The sequence below is a fragment of the Hyperolius riggenbachi genome, chromosome 2 (assembly GCF_040937935.1).
Source record: "Hyperolius riggenbachi isolate aHypRig1 chromosome 2, aHypRig1.pri, whole genome shotgun sequence".
NCBI classification, from domain to species: Eukaryota; Metazoa; Chordata; class Amphibia; order Anura; family Hyperoliidae; genus Hyperolius; species Hyperolius riggenbachi.
In genome coordinates this window covers 539,938,845-539,956,650 of record NC_090647.1, presented here as the reverse complement: position 1 = coordinate 539,956,650, position 17,806 = coordinate 539,938,845, and the positions used below count along the sequence as shown (strand labels likewise).

General features: G+C 54.5%; 44 pseudogenes; all 44 read right to left on the bottom strand.

Moving 5' to 3' along the window:
• Positions 1-77: 77 nt before the first annotated feature.
• On the bottom strand, positions 78-196 carry LOC137554525 (5S ribosomal RNA; annotated as a pseudogene).
• Positions 197-280: 84 nt separating this feature from the next.
• On the bottom strand, positions 281-399 carry LOC137551170 (5S ribosomal RNA; annotated as a pseudogene).
• A 71-nt stretch (positions 400-470) lies between these two features.
• On the bottom strand, positions 471-589 carry LOC137557230 (5S ribosomal RNA; annotated as a pseudogene).
• Positions 590-672: 83 nt separating this feature from the next.
• On the bottom strand, positions 673-791 carry LOC137552823 (5S ribosomal RNA; annotated as a pseudogene).
• Positions 792-875: 84 nt separating this feature from the next.
• LOC137554221 (5S ribosomal RNA) lies at positions 876-994 on the bottom strand (annotated as a pseudogene).
• Positions 995-1,077: 83 nt separating this feature from the next.
• On the bottom strand, positions 1,078-1,196 carry LOC137553903 (5S ribosomal RNA; annotated as a pseudogene).
• A 56-nt stretch (positions 1,197-1,252) lies between these two features.
• On the bottom strand, positions 1,253-1,371 carry LOC137554057 (5S ribosomal RNA; annotated as a pseudogene).
• Positions 1,372-1,643: 272 nt separating this feature from the next.
• LOC137552806 (5S ribosomal RNA) lies at positions 1,644-1,762 on the bottom strand (annotated as a pseudogene).
• Positions 1,763-1,834: 72 nt separating this feature from the next.
• Positions 1,835-1,953, bottom strand: LOC137554228 (5S ribosomal RNA; annotated as a pseudogene).
• An 83-nt stretch (positions 1,954-2,036) lies between these two features.
• On the bottom strand, positions 2,037-2,155 carry LOC137553421 (5S ribosomal RNA; annotated as a pseudogene).
• An 84-nt stretch (positions 2,156-2,239) lies between these two features.
• LOC137551567 (5S ribosomal RNA) lies at positions 2,240-2,358 on the bottom strand (annotated as a pseudogene).
• An 81-nt stretch (positions 2,359-2,439) lies between these two features.
• Positions 2,440-2,558, bottom strand: LOC137553420 (5S ribosomal RNA; annotated as a pseudogene).
• Positions 2,559-2,824: 266 nt separating this feature from the next.
• On the bottom strand, positions 2,825-2,943 carry LOC137554468 (5S ribosomal RNA; annotated as a pseudogene).
• Positions 2,944-3,026: 83 nt separating this feature from the next.
• On the bottom strand, positions 3,027-3,145 carry LOC137552833 (5S ribosomal RNA; annotated as a pseudogene).
• Positions 3,146-3,229: 84 nt separating this feature from the next.
• On the bottom strand, positions 3,230-3,348 carry LOC137551565 (5S ribosomal RNA; annotated as a pseudogene).
• Positions 3,349-3,431: 83 nt separating this feature from the next.
• On the bottom strand, positions 3,432-3,550 carry LOC137553419 (5S ribosomal RNA; annotated as a pseudogene).
• Positions 3,551-3,634: 84 nt separating this feature from the next.
• Positions 3,635-3,753, bottom strand: LOC137554349 (5S ribosomal RNA; annotated as a pseudogene).
• A 56-nt stretch (positions 3,754-3,809) lies between these two features.
• Positions 3,810-3,928, bottom strand: LOC137554280 (5S ribosomal RNA; annotated as a pseudogene).
• An 83-nt stretch (positions 3,929-4,011) lies between these two features.
• LOC137553932 (5S ribosomal RNA) lies at positions 4,012-4,130 on the bottom strand (annotated as a pseudogene).
• Positions 4,131-4,213: 83 nt separating this feature from the next.
• On the bottom strand, positions 4,214-4,332 carry LOC137554163 (5S ribosomal RNA; annotated as a pseudogene).
• A 266-nt stretch (positions 4,333-4,598) lies between these two features.
• Positions 4,599-4,717, bottom strand: LOC137554467 (5S ribosomal RNA; annotated as a pseudogene).
• An 83-nt stretch (positions 4,718-4,800) lies between these two features.
• LOC137552832 (5S ribosomal RNA) lies at positions 4,801-4,919 on the bottom strand (annotated as a pseudogene).
• Positions 4,920-5,003: 84 nt separating this feature from the next.
• LOC137551563 (5S ribosomal RNA) lies at positions 5,004-5,122 on the bottom strand (annotated as a pseudogene).
• An 83-nt stretch (positions 5,123-5,205) lies between these two features.
• LOC137553418 (5S ribosomal RNA) lies at positions 5,206-5,324 on the bottom strand (annotated as a pseudogene).
• An 84-nt stretch (positions 5,325-5,408) lies between these two features.
• On the bottom strand, positions 5,409-5,527 carry LOC137553950 (5S ribosomal RNA; annotated as a pseudogene).
• A 56-nt stretch (positions 5,528-5,583) lies between these two features.
• LOC137554279 (5S ribosomal RNA) lies at positions 5,584-5,702 on the bottom strand (annotated as a pseudogene).
• Positions 5,703-5,785: 83 nt separating this feature from the next.
• LOC137554381 (5S ribosomal RNA) lies at positions 5,786-5,904 on the bottom strand (annotated as a pseudogene).
• An 83-nt stretch (positions 5,905-5,987) lies between these two features.
• Positions 5,988-6,106, bottom strand: LOC137554162 (5S ribosomal RNA; annotated as a pseudogene).
• An 84-nt stretch (positions 6,107-6,190) lies between these two features.
• Positions 6,191-6,309, bottom strand: LOC137553815 (5S ribosomal RNA; annotated as a pseudogene).
• A 71-nt stretch (positions 6,310-6,380) lies between these two features.
• LOC137557026 (5S ribosomal RNA) lies at positions 6,381-6,499 on the bottom strand (annotated as a pseudogene).
• Positions 6,500-6,582: 83 nt separating this feature from the next.
• On the bottom strand, positions 6,583-6,701 carry LOC137553816 (5S ribosomal RNA; annotated as a pseudogene).
• An 83-nt stretch (positions 6,702-6,784) lies between these two features.
• Positions 6,785-6,903, bottom strand: LOC137554398 (5S ribosomal RNA; annotated as a pseudogene).
• An 83-nt stretch (positions 6,904-6,986) lies between these two features.
• LOC137554470 (5S ribosomal RNA) lies at positions 6,987-7,105 on the bottom strand (annotated as a pseudogene).
• A 56-nt stretch (positions 7,106-7,161) lies between these two features.
• LOC137553670 (5S ribosomal RNA) lies at positions 7,162-7,280 on the bottom strand (annotated as a pseudogene).
• An 83-nt stretch (positions 7,281-7,363) lies between these two features.
• Positions 7,364-7,482, bottom strand: LOC137553716 (5S ribosomal RNA; annotated as a pseudogene).
• Positions 7,483-7,564: 82 nt separating this feature from the next.
• LOC137551821 (5S ribosomal RNA) lies at positions 7,565-7,683 on the bottom strand (annotated as a pseudogene).
• Positions 7,684-7,766: 83 nt separating this feature from the next.
• LOC137548586 (5S ribosomal RNA) lies at positions 7,767-7,885 on the bottom strand (annotated as a pseudogene).
• A 72-nt stretch (positions 7,886-7,957) lies between these two features.
• Positions 7,958-8,076, bottom strand: LOC137552831 (5S ribosomal RNA; annotated as a pseudogene).
• Positions 8,077-8,160: 84 nt separating this feature from the next.
• On the bottom strand, positions 8,161-8,279 carry LOC137551169 (5S ribosomal RNA; annotated as a pseudogene).
• Positions 8,280-8,350: 71 nt separating this feature from the next.
• Positions 8,351-8,469, bottom strand: LOC137552830 (5S ribosomal RNA; annotated as a pseudogene).
• An 84-nt stretch (positions 8,470-8,553) lies between these two features.
• LOC137553882 (5S ribosomal RNA) lies at positions 8,554-8,672 on the bottom strand (annotated as a pseudogene).
• Positions 8,673-8,729: 57 nt separating this feature from the next.
• On the bottom strand, positions 8,730-8,848 carry LOC137553574 (5S ribosomal RNA; annotated as a pseudogene).
• An 83-nt stretch (positions 8,849-8,931) lies between these two features.
• LOC137554362 (5S ribosomal RNA) lies at positions 8,932-9,050 on the bottom strand (annotated as a pseudogene).
• An 82-nt stretch (positions 9,051-9,132) lies between these two features.
• On the bottom strand, positions 9,133-9,251 carry LOC137553545 (5S ribosomal RNA; annotated as a pseudogene).
• Positions 9,252-17,806: the final 8,555 nt, after the last annotated feature.

The following is a 17,806-nucleotide window of genomic DNA, read 5'->3' as shown; positions in this document are numbered from 1 at the left end:
CAAGGCGCCGTTACGGCGCCTTGAAGGTGAGGCTTCCCACGCGTGCTCATAGCCATTGGGCCTCAAACCCAAAAAACCGCCTGCAGCACCTGGGGTTCACAGCCGGTCTCCCATGCAGCTACTAAACAGGCCTGAAGCCACTTAGCTTCCGCGATATAACAAGAGCGGACGCTTTCGGCTTAGTGTGGCCACAGGCAAACTCCAAGGCGCCGTTCCGACGCCTTGAAGGTGAGGCTTCCCACGCGTGCTCATAGCCATTGGGCCTCAAACCCAAAAAAATCACCTGCAGCACCTGGGGTTCACAGCCGGTCTCCCATGCAGCTACTAACCAGGCCTGAAGCCGCTTAGCTTCCACGATCTGACGGGAGCGGGCGATTTCGGCTTAGTGTGGCAGCAGGCATACTCCAAGGCGCCTTGAAGGTGAGGCTTCCCACGCGTGCTCATAGCCATTGGGCCTCAAACCCAAAAAACGCCTGCAGCACCTGGGGTTCACAGCCGGTCTCCCATGCAGCTACTAACCAGGCCTGAAGCCGCTTAGCTTCCGCGATCTGACGAGAGCGGGCGCTTTCAGCTTAGTATGGCCGCAGGTAAACTCCAAGGCGCCGTTCCGGCGCCTTGAAGGTGAGGCTTCCCACGCGTGCTCATAGCCATTGGGCCTCAAACCCAAAAAAACACCTGCAGCACCTGGGGTTCACAGCCGGTCTCCCATGCAGCTGCTAACCAGGCCTGAAGCCGCTTAGCTTCCGCAATCTGACGAGAGCGGGCGCTTTCGGCTTAGTGTGGCCACAGGCAAACTCCAAACCGCCGTTCCGGCGCCTTGAAGGTGAGGCTTCCCACGCCTGCTCATAGCCATTGGGCCTCAAACCCAAAAAAATCACCTGCAGCACCTGGGGTTCACAGCCTGTCTCCCATGCAGCTACTAACCAGGCCTGAAGCCGCTTAGCTTCCGCGATCTGACGAGAGTGGGCCCTTTCGGCTTAGTGTGGCCGCAGGCAAACTCCAAGGCGCCGTTACGGCGCCTTGAAGGTGAGGCTTCCCACGCGTGCTCATAGCCATTGGGCCTCAAACCCAAAAAATCACCTGCAGCACCTGGGGTTCACACCCGGTCTCCCATGCAGTTACTAACCAGGCCTGAAGCCGCTTAGCTTCCACGATCTGACGAGAGTGGGCCCATTCGGCTTTGTGTGGCCGCAGGCAAACTCCTAGGCTTCCCACGCGTGCTCATAGCCATTGGGCCTCAAACCTAAAAATACACCTGCAGCACCTGGGGTTCACAGCCAGTCTCCCATGCAGCTACTAACCAGGCCTGAAGCCGCTTAGCTTCCACGGTCTGACGAGAGCAGGCGCTTTCGGATTAGCGTGGCCACAGGTACACTCCAAGGCGCCGTTCCGGCGCCTTGAAGATGAGGCTTCCCACGCGTGCTCATAGCCATTGGGCCTCAAAAACAAAAAAACGCCTGCAGCACCTGGGGTTCACAGCCACTCTCCCATGCAGCTACTAACCAGGACTGAAGCCGCTTAGCTTCCGCAATCTGACAAGAGCGGGCGCATTCAGCTTAGTGTGGCCGCAGGTATACTTCCGGCGCCTTGAAGGTGAGGCTTCCCACGCGTGCTCATAGCCATTGGGCCTCAAACCCAAAAAACACCTGCAGCACCTGGGGTTCACAGCCGGTCTCCCATGCAGCTACTAACCAGGCCTGAAGCCGCTTAGCTTCCACAATCTGACGGGAGCGGGCGATTTCGGCTTAGTGTGGCAGCAGGCATACTCCAAGGCGCCTTGAAGGTGAGGCTTCCCACGCGTGCTTATAGCCATTGGGCCTCAAACCCAAAAAAACACCTGCAGCACCTGGGGTTCACAGCCTGTCTCCCATGCAGCTACTAACCAGGCCTGAAACCACTTAGCTTCCGCAATCTGACGAGAGCAGGCGCTTTCGGCTTAGTGTGGCCGCAGGCAAACTCCAAGGCGCCGTTACGGCGCCTTGAAGGTGAGGCTTCCCACGCGTGCTCATAGCCATTGGGCCTCAAACCCAAAAAACCACCTGCAGCACCTGGGGTTCACAGCCGGTCTCCCATGCAGCTACTAACCAGGCCTGAAGCCGCTTAGCTTCCGCGATATAACGAGAGCGGACGCTTTCGGCTTAGTGTGGCCACAGGCAAACTCCAAGGCGCCGTTCCGGCGCATTGAAGGTGAGGCTTCCCACGCGTGCTCATAGCCATTGGGCCTCAAACCCAAAAAAATCACCTGCAGCACCTGGGGTTCACAGCCGGTCTCCCATGCAGCTACTAACCAGGGCTGAAGACGCTTAGCTTCCGCGATCTGACGAGAGCGGGCGCTTTCGGCTTAGTGTGGCCGCAGGCAAACTCCAAGGCGCCGTTTCTTCGCCATGTAGGTGTAGCTTCCCACGTGCTCATAGCCATTGGGCCTCAAACCCAAAAAAACACCTGCAGCACCTGGGGTTCACAGCCGGTCTCCCATGCAGCTACTAACCAGGCCTGAAGCCGCTTAGCTTCCGCGATATAACGAGAGCGGACGCTTTCGGCTTAGTGTGGCCACAGGCAAACTCCAAGGCGCCGTTCCGGCGCCTTGAAGGTGAGGCTTCCCACGCGTGCTCATAGCCATTGGGCCTCAAACCCAAAAAAATCACCTGCAGCACACAGCCGGTCTCCCATGCAGCTACTAACCAGGCCTGAAGCCGCTTAGCTTCCACGATCTGACGGGAGCGGGCGATTTCGGCTTAGTGTGGCAGCAGGCATACTCCAAGGCGCCTTGAAGGTGAGGCTTCCCACGCGTGCTTATAGCCATTGGGCCTCAAACCTAAAAAAACACCTGCAGCACCTGGGGTTCACAGCCTGTCTCCCATGCAGCTACTAACCAGGCCTGAAACCGCTCAGCTTCCGCAATCTGACGAGAGCAGGCGCTTTCGGCTTAGTGTGGCCGCAGGCAAACTCCAAGGCGCCGTTACGGCGCCTTGAAGGTGAGGCTTCCCACGCGTGCTCATAGCCATTGGGCCTCAAACCCAAAAAACCGCCTGCAGCACCTGGGGTTCACAGCCGGTCTCCCATGCAGCTACTAACCAGGCCTGAAGCCGCTTAGCTTCCGCGATATAACGAGAGCGGACGCTTTCGGCTTAGTGTGGCCACAGGCAAACTCCAAGGCGCCGTTCCGGCGCCTTGAAGGTGAGGCTTCCCACGCGTGCTCATAGCCATTGGGCCTCAAACCCAAAAAAATCACCTGCAGCACCTGGGGTTCACAGCCGGTCTCCCATGCAGCTACTAACCAGGGCTGAAGACGCTTAGCTTCCGCGATCTGACGAGAGCGGGCGCTTTCGGCTTAGTGTGGCCGCAGGCAAACTCCAAGGCGCCGTTCCGGCGCCTTGAAGGTGAGGCTTCCCACGCGTGCTCATAGCCATTGGGCCTCAAACCCAAAAAAACACCTGCAGCACCTGGGGTTCACAGCCGGTCTCCCATGCAGCTACTAACCAGGCCTGAAGCCGCTTAGCTTCCGCGATATAACGAGAGCGGACGCTTTCGGCTTAGTGTGGCCACAGGCAAACTCCAAGGCGCCGTTCCGGCGCCTTGAAGGTGAGGCTTCCCACGCGTGCTCATAGCCATTGGGCCTCAAACCCAAAAAAATCACCTGCAGCACCTGGGGTTCACAGCCGGTCTCCCATGCAGCTACTAACCAGGCCTGAAGCCGCTAAGCTTCCGCGATCTGACGAGAGTGGGCCCTTTCGGCTTTGTGTGGCCGCAGGTAAACTCCTAGGCTTCCCACGCGTGCTCATAGCCATTGGGCCTCAAACCCAAAAATACACCTGCAGCACCTGGGGTTCACAGCCAGTCTCCCATGCAGCTACTAACCAGGCCTGAAGACGCTTAGCTTCCGCGATCTGATGAGAGCAGGCGCTTTCGGATTAGCGTGGCCACAGCTACACTCCAAGGTGCCGTTCCGGCGCCTTGAAGATGAGGCTTCCCACGCGTGCTCATAGCCATTGGGCCTCAAACCCAAAAAAACACCTGCAGCACCTGGGGTTCACAGCCTGTCTCCCATGCAGCTACTAACCGGGCCTGAAACCGCTTAGCTTCCGCAATCTGACGAGAGCAGGCGCTTTCGGCTTAGTGTGGCCGCAGGCAAACTCCAAGGTGCCGTTACGGCGCCTTGAAGGTGAGGCTTCCCACGCGTGCTCATAGCCATTGGGCCTCAAACCCAAAAAACCACCTGCAGCACCTGGGGTTCACAGCCGGTCTCCCATACAGCTACTAACCAGGCCTGAAGCCGCTTAGCTTCCGCAATATAACGAGAGCGGACGCTTTCGGCTTAGTGTGGCCACAGGCAAACTCCAAGGCGCCGTTCCGGCACCTTGAAGGTGAGGCTTCCCACGCGTGCTCATAGCCATTGGGCCTCAAACCCAAAAAAATCACCTGCAGCACACAGCCGGTCTCCCATGCAGCTACTAACCAGGCCTGAAGCCGCTTAGCTTCCACGATCTGACGGGAGCGGGCGATTTCGGCTTAGTGTGGCAGCAGGCATACTCCAAGGCGCCTTGAAGGTGAGGCTTCCCACGCGTGCTTATAGCCATTGGGCCTCAAACCTAAAAAAACACCTGCAGCACCTGGGGTTCACAGCCTGTCTCCCATGCAGCTACTAACCAGGCCTGAAACCGCTCAGCTTCCGCAATCTGACGAGAGCAGGCGCTTTCGGCTTAGTGTGGCCGCAGGCAAACTCCAAGGCGCCGTTACGGCGCCTTGAAGGTGAGGCTTCCCACGCGTGCTCATAGCCATTGGGCCTCAAACCCAAAAAACCGCCTGCAGCACCTGGGGTTCACAGCCGGTCTCCCATGCAGCTACTAACCAGGCCTGAAGCCGCTTAGCTTCCGCGATATAACGAGAGCGGACGCTTTCGGCTTAGTGTGGCCACAGGCAAACTCCAAGGCGCCGTTCCGGCGCCTTGAAGGTGAGGCTTCCCACGCGTGCTCATAGCCATTGGGCCTCAAACCCAAAAAAATCACCTGCAGCACCTGGGGTTCACAGCCGGTCTCCCATGCAGCTACTAACCAGGGCTGAAGACGCTTAGCTTCCGCGATCTGACGAGAGCGGGCGCTTTCGGCTTAGTGTGGCCGCAGGCAAACTCCAAGGCGCCGTTCCGGCGCCTTGAAGGTGAGGCTTCCCACGCGTGCTCATAGCCATTGGGCCTCAAACCCAAAAAAACACCTGCAGCACCTGGGGTTCACAGCCGGTCTCCCATGCAGCTACTAACCAGGCCTGAAGCCGCTTAGCTTCCGCGATATAACGAGAGCGGACGCTTTCGGCTTAGTGTGGCCACAGGCAAACTCCAAGGCGCCGTTCCGGCGCCTTGAAGGTGAGGCTTCCCACGCGTGCTCATAGCCATTGGGCCTCAAACCCAAAAAAATCACCTGCAGCACCTGGGGTTCACAGCCGGTCTCCCATGCATCTACTAACCAGGCCTGAAGCCGCTAAGCTTCCGCGATCTGACGAGAGTGGGCCCTTTCGGCTTTGTGTGGCCGCAGGTAAACTCCTAGGCTTCCCACGCGTGCTCATAGCCATTGGGCCTCAAACCCAAAAATACACCTGCAGCACCTGGGGTTCACAGCCAGTCTCCCATGCAGCTACTAACCAGGCCTGAAGACGCTTAGCTTCCGCGATCTGATGAGAGCAGGCGCTTTCGGATTAGCGTGGCCACAGCTACACTCCAAGGTGCCGTTCCGGCGCCTTGAAGATGAGGCTTCCCACGCGTGCTCATAGCCATTGGGCCTCAAACCCAAAAAAACACCTGCAGCACCTGGGGTTCACAGCCTGTCTCCCATGCAGCTATTAACCAGGCCTGAAACCGCTTAGCTTCCGCAATCTGACGAGAGCAGGCGCTTTCGGCTTAGTGTGGCCGCAGGCAAACTCCAAGGTGCCGTTACGGCGCCTTGAAGGTGAGGCTTCCCACGCGTGCTCATAGCCATTGGGCCTCAAACCCAAAAAACCACCTGCAGCACCTGGGGTTCACAGCCGGTCTCCCATACAGCTACTAACCAGGCCTGAAGCCGCTTAGCTTCCGCAATATAACGAGAGCGGACGCTTTCGGCTTAGTGTGGCCACAGGCAAACTCCAAGGCGCCGTTCCGGCGCCTTGAAGGTGAGGCTTCCCACGCGTGCTCATAGCCATTGGGCCTCAAACCCAAAAAAATCACCTGCAGCACCTGGGGTTCACAGCCGGTCTCCCATGCAGCTACTAACCAGGCCTGAAGCCGCTTAGCTTCCGCAATCTGACGGGAGCGGGCGATTTCAGCTTACTGTGGCAGCAGGCATACTCCAAGGCGCCTTGAAGGTGAGGCTTCCCACGCGTGCTCATAGCCATTGGGCCTCAAACCCAAAAAACACCTGCAGCACCTGGAGTTCACAGCCGGTCTCCCATGCAGCTACTAACCAGGCCTGAAGCCGCTTAGCTTCCGCGATCTGACGAGAGCGGGCGCTTTCGGCTTAGTGTGGCCGCAGGCAAACTCCAAGGCGCCGTTCCGGCGCCTTGAAGGTGAGGCTTCCCACGCGTGCTCATAGCCATTGGGCCTCAAACCCAAAAAAACACCTGCAGCACCTGGGGTTCACAGCCTGTCTCCCATGCAGCTACTAACCAGGCCTGAAGCCACTTAGCTTCCGCAATCAGACGAGAGCGGGCGCTTTCGGCTTAGTGTGGCCACAGGCAAACTCTAAGGCGCCGTTACGGCGCCTTGAAGGTGAGGCTTCCCACGCGTGCTCATAGCCATTGGGCCTCAAACCCAAAAAACCGCCTGCAGCACCTGGGGTTCACAGCCAGTCTCCCATGCAGCTACTAACCAGGCCTGAAGCCGCTTAGCTTCTGCGATATAACGAGAGCGGACGCTTTCGGCTTAGTGTGGCCACAGGCAAACTCCAAGGCGCCGTTCCGGCGCCTTGAAGGTGAGGCTTCCCACGCGTGCTCATAGCCATTGGGCCTCAAACCCAAAAAATCACCTGCAGCACCTGGGGTTCACAGCCAGTCTCCCATGCAGCTACTAACCAGGCCTGAAGCCGCTTAGCTTCCACGATCTGAGGAGAGTGGGCCCATTCGGCTTTGTGTGGCCGCAGACAAACTCCTAGGCTTCCCACGCGTGCTCATAGCCATTGGGCCTCAAACCTAAAAATACACCTGCAGCACCTGGGGTTCACAGCCAGTCTCCCATGCAGCTACTAACCAGGCCTGAAGCCACTTAGCTTCCGCGATCTGACGAGAGCAGGCGCTTTCGGATTAGCGTGGCCACAGGTACACTCCAAGGCGCCGTTCCGGCGCCTTGAAGATGAGGCTTCCCACGCGTGCTCATAGCCATTGGGCCTCAAACCCAAAAAAATGCCTGCAGCACCTGGGGTTCACAGCCAGTCTCCCATGCAGCTACTAACCAGGACTGAAGCCGCTTAGCTTCCGCAATCTGACAAGAGCGGGCGCATTCAGCTTAGTGTGGCCGCAGGCATACTCCAAGGCGCCGTTCCGGCGCCTTGAAGGTGAGGCTTCCCACGCGTGCTCATAGCCATTGGGCCTCAAACCCAAAAACCGCCTGCAGCACCTGGGGTTCACAGCCAGTCTCCCATGCAGCTACTAACCAGGCCTGAAGCCACTTAGCTTCCGCGATCTGACGAGAGCGGGCCCTTTCGGCTTAGTGTGGCCGCAGGCAAACTCCAAGGCGCCGTTACGGCGCCTTGAAGGTGAGGCTTCCCACGCGTGCTCATAGCCATTGGGCCTCAAACCCAAAAAAACGCCTGCCGCACCTGGGGTTCACAGCCGGTCTCCCATGCAGCTACTAACCAGGCCTGAAGCCGCTTAACTTCCACGATCTGACGGGAGCGGGCGATTTCGGCTTAGTGTGGCAGCAGGCATACTCCAAGGCGCCTTGAAGGTGAGGCTTCCCACGCGTGCTCATAGCCATTGGGCCTCAAACCCAAAAAAACGCCTGCAGCACCTGGGGTTCACAGCCGGTCTCCCATGCAGCTACTAACCAGGCCTGAAGCCGCTTAGCTTCCGCGATATAACGAGAGCGGACGCTTTCGGCTTAGTGTGGCCACAGGCAAACTCCAAGGCGCCGTTTCGGCGCCTTGAAGGTGAGGCTTCCCACGCGTGCTCATAGCCATTGGGCCTCAAACCCAAAAAAATCACCTGCAGCACCTGGGGTTCACAGCCGGTCTCCCATGCAGCTACTAACCAGGCCTGAAGCCGCTTAGCTTCCACGATCTGACGGGAGCGGGCGATTTCGGCTTAGTGTGGCAGCAGGCATACTCCAAGGCGCCTTGAAGGTGATGCTTCCCACGCGTGCTCATAGCCATTGGGCCTCAAACCCAAAAAACGCCTGCAGCACCTGGGGTTCACAGCCGGTCTCCCATGCAGCTACTAACCAGGCCTGAAGCCGCTTAGCTTCCGCGATATAACGAGAGCGGACGCTTTCGGCTTAGTGTGGCCACAGGCAAACTCCAAGGCGCCGTTCCGGCGCCTTGAAGGTGAGGCTTCCCACGCGTGCTCATAGCCATTGGGCCTCAAACCCAAAAAAATCACCTGCAGCACCTGGGGTTCACAGCCGGTCTCCCATGCAGCTACTAACCAGGCCTGAAGCCGCTTAGCTTCCACGATCTGACGAGAGTGGGCCCTTTCAGCTTTGTGTGGCCACAGGCAAACTCCTAGGCTTCCCACGCGTGCTCATAGCCATTGGGCCTCAAACCCAAAAAAATCACCTGCAGCACCTGGGGTTCACAGCCGGTCTCCCATGCAGCTACTAACCAGGCCTGAAGCCGCTTAGCTTCCGCGATATAACGAGAGCGGACACTTTCGGCTTAGTGTGGCCACAGGTACACTCCAAGGCGCCGTTCCGGCGCCTTGAAGATGAGGCTTCCCACGCGTGCTCATAGCCATTGGGCATCAAACCCAAAAAAACACCTACAGCACCTGGGGTTCACAGCCGGTCTCCCATGCAGCTACTAACAAGGCCTGAAGCCGCTTAGCTTCCACGATCTGACGAGAGCGGGCGCTTTTGGGTTAGTGTGGCCGCAGGTAAACTCCATGGCGCCGTTCCCGCACCTTGAAGGTGAGGCTTCCCACGCGTGCTCATAGCCATTGGGCACAATCCCAAAAAACCACCTGCAGCACCTGGGGTTCAAAGCAGGTCTCCCATGCAGCTACTAACCAGGCCTGAAGCCGCTTAGCTTCCGCGATCTGACGAGTGCGGGCACTTTCAGCTTAGTGTGTCCGCAGGCAAACTCCAAACTTTTGTATAATACTCGCAGCTTGAGAAGGGCCAAAAACATTATCAAAGACAACACTCACCCTGGAAATGCCTTGTTTGAGCTCCTTCCATCAGGTAAACGTTTTAGATCAACCCGCACACACACAAACAGACTGAAAGACAGCTTTTTCCCATCCGCCATAAACTTGATAAACTCTGAATCCTCTCTGAAATAATTAACACTGTGTACAAATTGTTTAAACATCTGTAATACCTGGCATACTTGTATAATTTCTTCTCTTCCTTGTTACTATCACTATGTTCCCTATATGCACCGTGGGGTTGTCATGAAAAGTAATTTCGTTGTGTTACACAATGACAAAGTGAATTGAATTGATTCAGACTGTACTGCAGCTATCTAGATGATTCAGACTGTACTGCAGCTATCTAGATGATTCAGACTGTACTGCAGCTATCTACCTGAGGAGCAGGTGATAACTAACCTAAGGGCCCCTCACCAGGACTAAGCTCCCTGGTGAGGGCAGGAGAAACAGACTAGCCAGTTTGGCAACACACGGGCAGATACAGCACAAAAACGGAAGACAGAAACAGAGTGAGGGATAAGCCAGTCGGGAAGCAGATCAGATAGGCGAAGGCACAGAATCACAAGACAGGAGAGTAGTCAAGGCTAGCAGAAGGTCATAACAAATAATACAATTCAATTAGTACTTTAAGCTATCAACAGAATCTGTCTAAGGGCTGGTGCACACCGAGCGGCATTTTCAGCGTTTCTGCAGCCGCTTGCGGCTGCGGATACGCTTGGTCAATGTATCTCAATGGGGTGGTGCACACCAGAGCGGGAGGCGTTTTGCAGAAACGCATACTCCCGGGGTGAGGCATTTTTTGGATTGTGGATGCGTTTCTGCCTCAATGTTTAGTATAGGAAAAACGCAAACTGCTCTGAAAAACAGCAGTTCAGAGCGGTTTTGCAGGCGTTTTTGGTACAGAAGCTGTTCAGTAACAGCTTTACTGTAACAATATCTGAAATCTACTGAACCAAAAACGCTTCACAAAACCGCAAAATGCTAGCTGAAACGCTACAGAAAAATAACAAAAAGCGTTTCAAAATCTGCTAGCATTTTGCGGATCTGCTAGCGTTTTTTGGTGTGCACCAGGCCTAAGTGTGGATCCCCAGCTCCTGCTGGTTCTAGCACACTTTCGGGTCTAACTATAGTCTGAGTGCTTACACGTAGCGAATGCAACAGCAGACAAGGAACAACTGACAGGCCTGCCCTTTATATATTGGGAGCTCTCTAAAGCCACGACCCAGTCACTCAACCAATCCTGATCAGTGTTGGAGTCAGCTGACCGGCTGATCAGCTGACTCCCCTTCTGTATGCATAAAGATCCTGTCTGTGTGCGCGCGCGTAGAACTTAGTCTGTGTGCCGGTGAGAGAGTAGGCAAAGATCCACCATGCGACCAAAGCTACTGGCTGAAACGCGGGGACAGCCGCCATGCCACTCGGTGCTGCAGCGGCTTCCCTCTCATTCCCCACTAACCCAGGCACCAGTCCATCCTGTCCCCGCACGGCGGAACCCGCCCGCTGGAACGCGGAGATAGCCGCCATGCTACTGCTTGACGCGGCGGCATCTCCGCAATCCTTTACAAATCAGAATTCTGTTCTTTGCTGACACAAATCGTTACACTTATTAGTTGTAAGGTATTTTATATTAGGCAAAGTACTTTGGCTAAGGTAATCCAAATTTACGTTAGCAGCCGTCGCGCTCCTACCAAAGGGTGCCGCACCAGAAGGTAACTCAAAATTACATTATCAGCCCGTCGCACTCCTACTAAAGGGTGCCAGACCAAAAGGTAACTCAAGATTACATTATCAGCCCGTCGCTCTCCTACCCCAGGGTATCGGATCAAAAGGTAACTTAAAATTACATTATCAGCCCATCGCGCTCCTACCACAGGGTGCTGGACAAAAAGGTAACTTAAAGTTACATTATAAACCCGTCACGCTCCTTCCACAGGGCGCCGGACCATAACGCTGCGATGCGCTAACACAAAGTTTTCTTTACGCCACCTAATGCATGCGCACAGGATGTAATGCCTTTGTTATGTCAGGCTTGGCCAGTTATCAGTTCACAGCTGAGCTCCTATGCCCCAATCTATCCCCACCTTCTTCACCCTATGTGGCGCGTCCCCGCTTGAACGGGAGGTGAGAAAACAACACCTGCCCGACTTCGGTTACACCCAGGCCTTGTAGGTGCAAGGTATAGGGGCTGAACGTAGAGTGAACTATGTAACTCACCAGAACCTAACAGGAGATAAGCAGAGTCCAGTAACAATCTGAGGTCATACACGTACAATCAGAAGTATCGAGGTACACAAGGAGCAGGCGAAATCAAGGTCAGGTAATCCTAGGTCGGTCCAGGCAGAGATCAGAGAATAGTCAGGGATCAGGCAGAAGGTCAGTTCAGGCAGCAGGCAAAGCGTAGTCAGATTCCAGGCAGAGGTCGGTTCACAGGTAATCAATAAGCAGTAAATCACACACAGCCAAAGCACACAGCCAAAGCTATCACGGGCAATCACAGGAAGCACTCAGCAGGTTTAAATACTTCATGCAACCAATCAGTGGTCGACCACATGCACACAGCAGCCAATCACACGCAGGCAATAATCCTGTTTAAGTGTCAGCTGAAGAGATCAGCTGACACAGGTAGCAATACATGTCAGTTGGGTAACTACTCAGCTGACTAACAAAACCTCCTGGCTGTATATTAGCTATAGCATACTGGTCAAAGTCATTGCCTCTGGCGTGAGAGGCCAGGGTTCAAATCCGGCCAGGGACAGTATTCATATTTTATATATTTATTAAAACCCATGTCAGTTGACAAAACTGTCAGCTGACACTACCTCTGTCGCCGCCTCAGACCATACTGTGGCCGAGAGGAGCGAAAAAGCCGCCCACCAGTATGCGCAGAGCGATCCCCAGTGCACGCATCACCAGCTGAGGATGGCCGTTGACATGCGGAAGTGGAGGTTCCGACGCAACTCTCATCATGAGCGGTCGCATTACGGGAACCTCCAGGTGAATTCCTAACAGCCTTATGGCATAACATGCTATAACAATCAAAATTAGGTCAGCAGCCCGTCGCACTCCAACCCCAGGGCTCCAGACCACAAGGTAACTCAAAATTCCATTATCAACCTGTCGCGCTCCTACAACAGGGGCCGGACCACATGGCAGTGAGAATAATCTAACACAAGTCAAACAATGACAGATGTACAATTACTTTGCTTGTTGTTATGTTTTGACACCAGATTACTATCGAGTGTGACCATGTTTCAGGGCCATATACAGTTACGCTCTGTCAGTCAGTTGTAAATGGGGGTGATAAATGACTTTGGGTACCTCTCCCAGCACACCAAAAACCTCTAGAAGATCTGCAAAACGCTAGAGGTTTTTGAAGCAGATTTCAGAGCGATTCTAGGCATGTTTTCTACGAATGCCTAGCGTTTTTTGTGTAGCAGATTACAAATATTGTTACAGTAAAAGCTGTTACTGAACAGCTTCTGTAACAAAAACGTCTGGAAAACCGCTCTGATCTAGCATTTTTCAGAGCCGGTTTCCACTTTCCTATACTTTAACATTGAGGCAGAAACGACTCAGAAATCTAAAAAATGCTGCAGCCCGAGTTTGTGGAAAAAACGAACCGCTCTGGTGTGCACCATCCCATTCACTTTCATTAGCCAAGTTTTTTTTTCCCCCTGCAAGTATTTTAAAAAACACTTCAGAACCGCTCTGGTGTGCACCAGCCCTTACAGGATGTATTCTCTGCAGAATCCTGCACCCAGCCTCCAATACTGCAGAGTGACCAGGAACTGCTTTCCATTCCTCCCTCTTCACCAGTCTTCATCCAGACTAGAAAAGCAGTGAAAAGCACCACCTGAGAGGGCATGAGCCAGAGACTCCCAGCGTCCTCTATTTATACCGATCTGAGTATTGTGAGGTCATCAGGTAATCCCAGCATTCTCTATACCCAGCTGTGCATTGTAAGGTCATAACGTAATCCCAGCATCCTCTATCTATACCCAGCTGAGTATTGTGACGTCATCAGGTAATACAAGCATCCTCTATCTATACGGAGCTGAGTGTTGTGAGGTAGCGGTGGGAAAAAAAACAGCTGTAACTGATTAGTCAAGTTTTTTCATCTGGAAAGACAATTTACAGCACGTCAGCATTGTTTGCATTTCATTGATAGTCTATTCTGAACTAAGGATGTGATTACATTTGTTTACACTCATAATTCACACTTAATACACTTCAATAATACACTTTCAAATTCACACTGATGTATGCTTCCTGGGTGAGGTTAATTGGCTTTTCTATATAATGACTTTGCTTATCTTTTCAATAAAACGTTGAAACTAAAAAAAAAATATATATATGTGACTCTATGGTCTTTTTTTATAGCTATTTGACAGTTATAGATAACCGTCATTTCTGATATTATTTGGTATACCAGCTTACATAACTTTCTCTCTGGCTACTACCGTGTTTCCCCAAAAATAAGGCATTGTCTTATTTTTTTTTTTCCTTCAAAAGATGTGCTAGTTCTTATTTTCGGGGAGGTCTTATATATGGTTAGGGTAGCAAGATCCCCATTCCCCCACCACCACTTTACCTTCTGATGACCCCCTCCTCCATAAAGTCCCATCCACGCTCTTCACTGTACCAGTAATTCAAACCGCAGGACAGCAGTAAACTGTTGATTTCCCCACCGATGCTTTGTTTCCTGTTGGCCCCGTCAGGGCCGCCATCAGAAATTTTGGGGCCCCTCACACAACATCAAGCCTGGGCCCCCCTACAGACTGCTGTGCACACCCAGTACAGTGCCCCAGTATAGCCAGTACAGTGCCCCAGTATAGCCAGTATAGTGCCCCAGTATAGCCAGTACAGTGCCCCAGTATAGCGCGCCAGTATAGTGCCCCAGTATAGCTAGTATAGTGCCCCAGTGTAGCCAGTATAGTGCCCCAGTATAGCCAGTATAGTGCCCCAGTATAGCCAGTATAGTGCCCCAGTATAGCTAGTATAGTGCCCCAGTATAGCTAGTATAGTGCCCCAGTATAGCCAGTATAGTGCCCCAGTATAGCGCGCCAGTATATCGCCCCAGTATAGCTAGTATAGTGCCCCAGTATAGCCAGTATAGTGCCCCAGTAGTGCCCCAGTATAGCCAGTATAGTGCCCTAGTATAGTGCCCCAGTATAGCCAGTACAGTGCCCCAGTATAGCCAGTATAGTGCCCCAGTATAGCGCGCTAGTATAGTGCCCCAGTATAGTCAGTATAGCGCGCCAGTACAGTGCCCCAGTATAGCGCACCAGTATAGTGCCCCAGTATAGCTAGTATAGTGCCCCAGTATAGCCAGTACAGTGCCCAGTATAGCCAGCACAGTACCCCAGTATAGTGCCCCAGTATAGCCAGTATAGTGCCCCAGTATAGTGCCCCAGTATAGTCAGTATAGTGCCCCAGTATAGTCAGTATAGTGCCCCAGTATGGGTAGGTGGTGCTCGTCCCCGCCGCTGTTGTTACCTTAACAGCGGCGCTTTCCCCTCTCCGCTGCGCGTACTTTCCAGCAGCATCTCCCGGCTGCTCTGTGTGAGGCGGCAGGAAGCATGGCAGCGGCTTCCTGTAACGGCGATCTGTATCGCCGTTACTATGGGAACCGAGCCATGCTTCCTGCCGCCTCACACACACAGAGCAGCCGGGAGATGCTGCTGGAAAGTACGCACAGCGGAGAGGGGAAAGCGGCCGCTGCTAAGGTATTAACAGCGGCGGCCGCTGGGGGAGGGGAGGTGGGAAAAGACCTCTCAGGAGGTTAATGCCTGGGGGGGGGGCCCGAGGCTGCGGGCCCTAGGCCCGCCCCGGGCCCCCGTGACGGCAGTCACGCTTGTACCCCCCTGATGGCGGGCCTGAGCACAGTACCCCAGTATAGTGCCCCAGTATAGCCAGTATAGTGCCCCAGTATAGTGCCCCAGTATAGTCAGTATAGTGCCCCAGTATGGGTAGGTGGTGCTCGTCCCCGCCGCTGTTGTTACCTTAACAGCGGCGCTTTCCCCTCTCCGCTGCGCGTACTTTCCAGCAGCATCTCCCGGCTGCTCTGTGTGAGGCGGCAGGAAGCATGGCAGCGGCTTCCTGTAACGGCGATCTGTATCGCCGTTACTATGGGAACCGAGCCATGCTTCCTGCCGCCTCACACACACAGAGCAGCCGGGAGATGCTGCTGGAAAGTACGCGCAGCGGAGAGGGGAAAGCGGCCGCTGCTAAGGTATTAACAGCGGCGGCCGCTGGGGGAGGGGAGGTGGGAAAAGACCTCTCAGGAGGTTAATGCCTGGGGGGGGGGCCCGAGGCTGCGGGCCCTAGGCCCGCCCCGGGCCCGTGACGGCAGTCACGCTTGTACCCCCCTGATGGCGGGCCTGGGCCCCGTTCCCCATTGCCCGCTGTCATAATTCAAACTGCTGATCAGCTGTAAACTGCAGCTAGGGCAGCTAGTTACACTGTAACAGCACTTCCATGAACAGGAAGTAAATAGAGATTTTACTTCCTGTACACGGAAGCGCTGTTACAGTGTAACTAGCTGACTTAACCGCAGTTTACCGCTAATCAGCGGTTTAAATTATGACGGCTGGCAATGGGGAACGGGGCCAGCAGGAAATAAAGCAGCAGTGGGGGAATCACCTGTCCTGCGGTTTGAATTACCGGTATGTTGGCAGGCAGTAAAGAAAGAGGATGCGTCTTTCTGGAGGAGGGGGGGGGGGGGGGGTCAGCAGGAGGTAAAGTGGCAGTGGGGGAAGGGGGGCAGACGGACGGGACTTGCACAACCACTGGGGCTTATTTTAGGGGTAGGCCTTATATTTCGAGCATGCTAGAAATTTGGGATTGGTCTTATTTTAAAGGGAAGGCCTACTTTCGGGGAAACACGTTTTTTTTCAGATTTTTGCCGCACCTAGGTTTAGAAGGCAAAAATCTGAAAAAAAAAAAAAAAACTACTAAACCTGTAGCGTCTATGGTCCAGGGGCATTTTATGGGTCCTTTTCTTTCCAAACTGTCTCTAGCTAAGCTACACTGACCCCTGCTGCTCCAGTAACTACCCTACATTAACCCTTATTGCCCCACCAGCTACACTAACTACTCTACACTTACTCCTGCTGCCCCATTACCTACATTATACTTACTACCGCTGCCCCCTAAAACCTACACTAAGCTACAATGTCCCCACTACCTACACTAAGCCACAATACCCCCACTACCTACACTAAGCCACAATACCCCCACTACCTACACTAAGCCACAATGCCCCCACTACCTACGCTAAACTACAATGCCATCCAACCTACACTAAACTACAATGCCTGCCCCCACTACCTACACTAAGCTATAATAACCTCCACTACCTACACCACTAAGTCACAATGCCTGCCTCCAACATGTACACAAATGCATGTTTCATACTCGCCAATCCTAGGGGAGAGGCATGCTGCTGGGCTGCTTTTGATCCTGGGCTAATGGTGATGGTGTCCCGGGTCCCCTGCAGTCCGGTCTGTCCGTGCTGTGCTGGCATCTGTGGCAAGTATGCCTCCTGGAGCTGGAGCCAATGAAAGAACTGGAGTCACGTGGGCAACTCCAGCTGATGGCCCATGTGACTCAGAGCTGCTAATGTCCTCCGCCGCTGATGTCTTCCAGAGGAGCGATAGTGACACAGACCCACCGATGTCCTCCACCGCCGATGTCCTCCACTTTCCTGATGGTGGTAGAGAAGAAGGGACATTGCTGGTGCCACATGCCATTCCGAAGCCGATGCAAGTACCGGAGTCACGTGGGCAGCTCCAGCTGATGGCCCACGTGACTCCGAGCCACCAATGTCCGCCGCCACCGCCGATGTCCTCTGCCGCTGACTTCCTCCTGCCCAAGCCACTGATTTCTTCTGACGTTCTCTGCTGGCGGTAGCAAAGCAGGAACGTCGCTGATGCCAAATGCCTGCCGCCTGCCGAAGCTGCTACAAATTTCGGAGTCACGTGGGCAGCTCAGCTAAAAGACTACGTGACTCTGAGCTACCGATGGCTGCCGCCGCCCCTGCCGATGTCCTCCACCGCTGATTTCCTCTTGCCTGACCCTCCCAAGAACTTGAAGACGCCAGTCAATGCCACTCCACACCAGCCAGCAACACAGGGCACACAGAGATCAAGAGACCCGAACAAGAAACCCGGAGAAATACTGCCACTTTCATGTGGAAATCCCCTGATCCATGGGCGCCCCCTGGCGGTCATAGCGCTAGTGGCGGGGAGGCTGCTGTTCGGGGGCATATTGCATGGTGAGAGGGGGGCGATCGCTGCTGGGGATGGAGGAGGGGTCTTTGGCAGACACATGAAATGCCACTTGGAGCCTCCATGGGGCGGTGATGGTAAGCTATGAGGAGTGTGATGTGACTGGAGAAGCACAGAGCCTGTCACGTGACCCCGGAGCTACAGGGAGGTGGGGATGTCAGCACTGGAGGCTCAGATGCGGCTCCATCACTGGA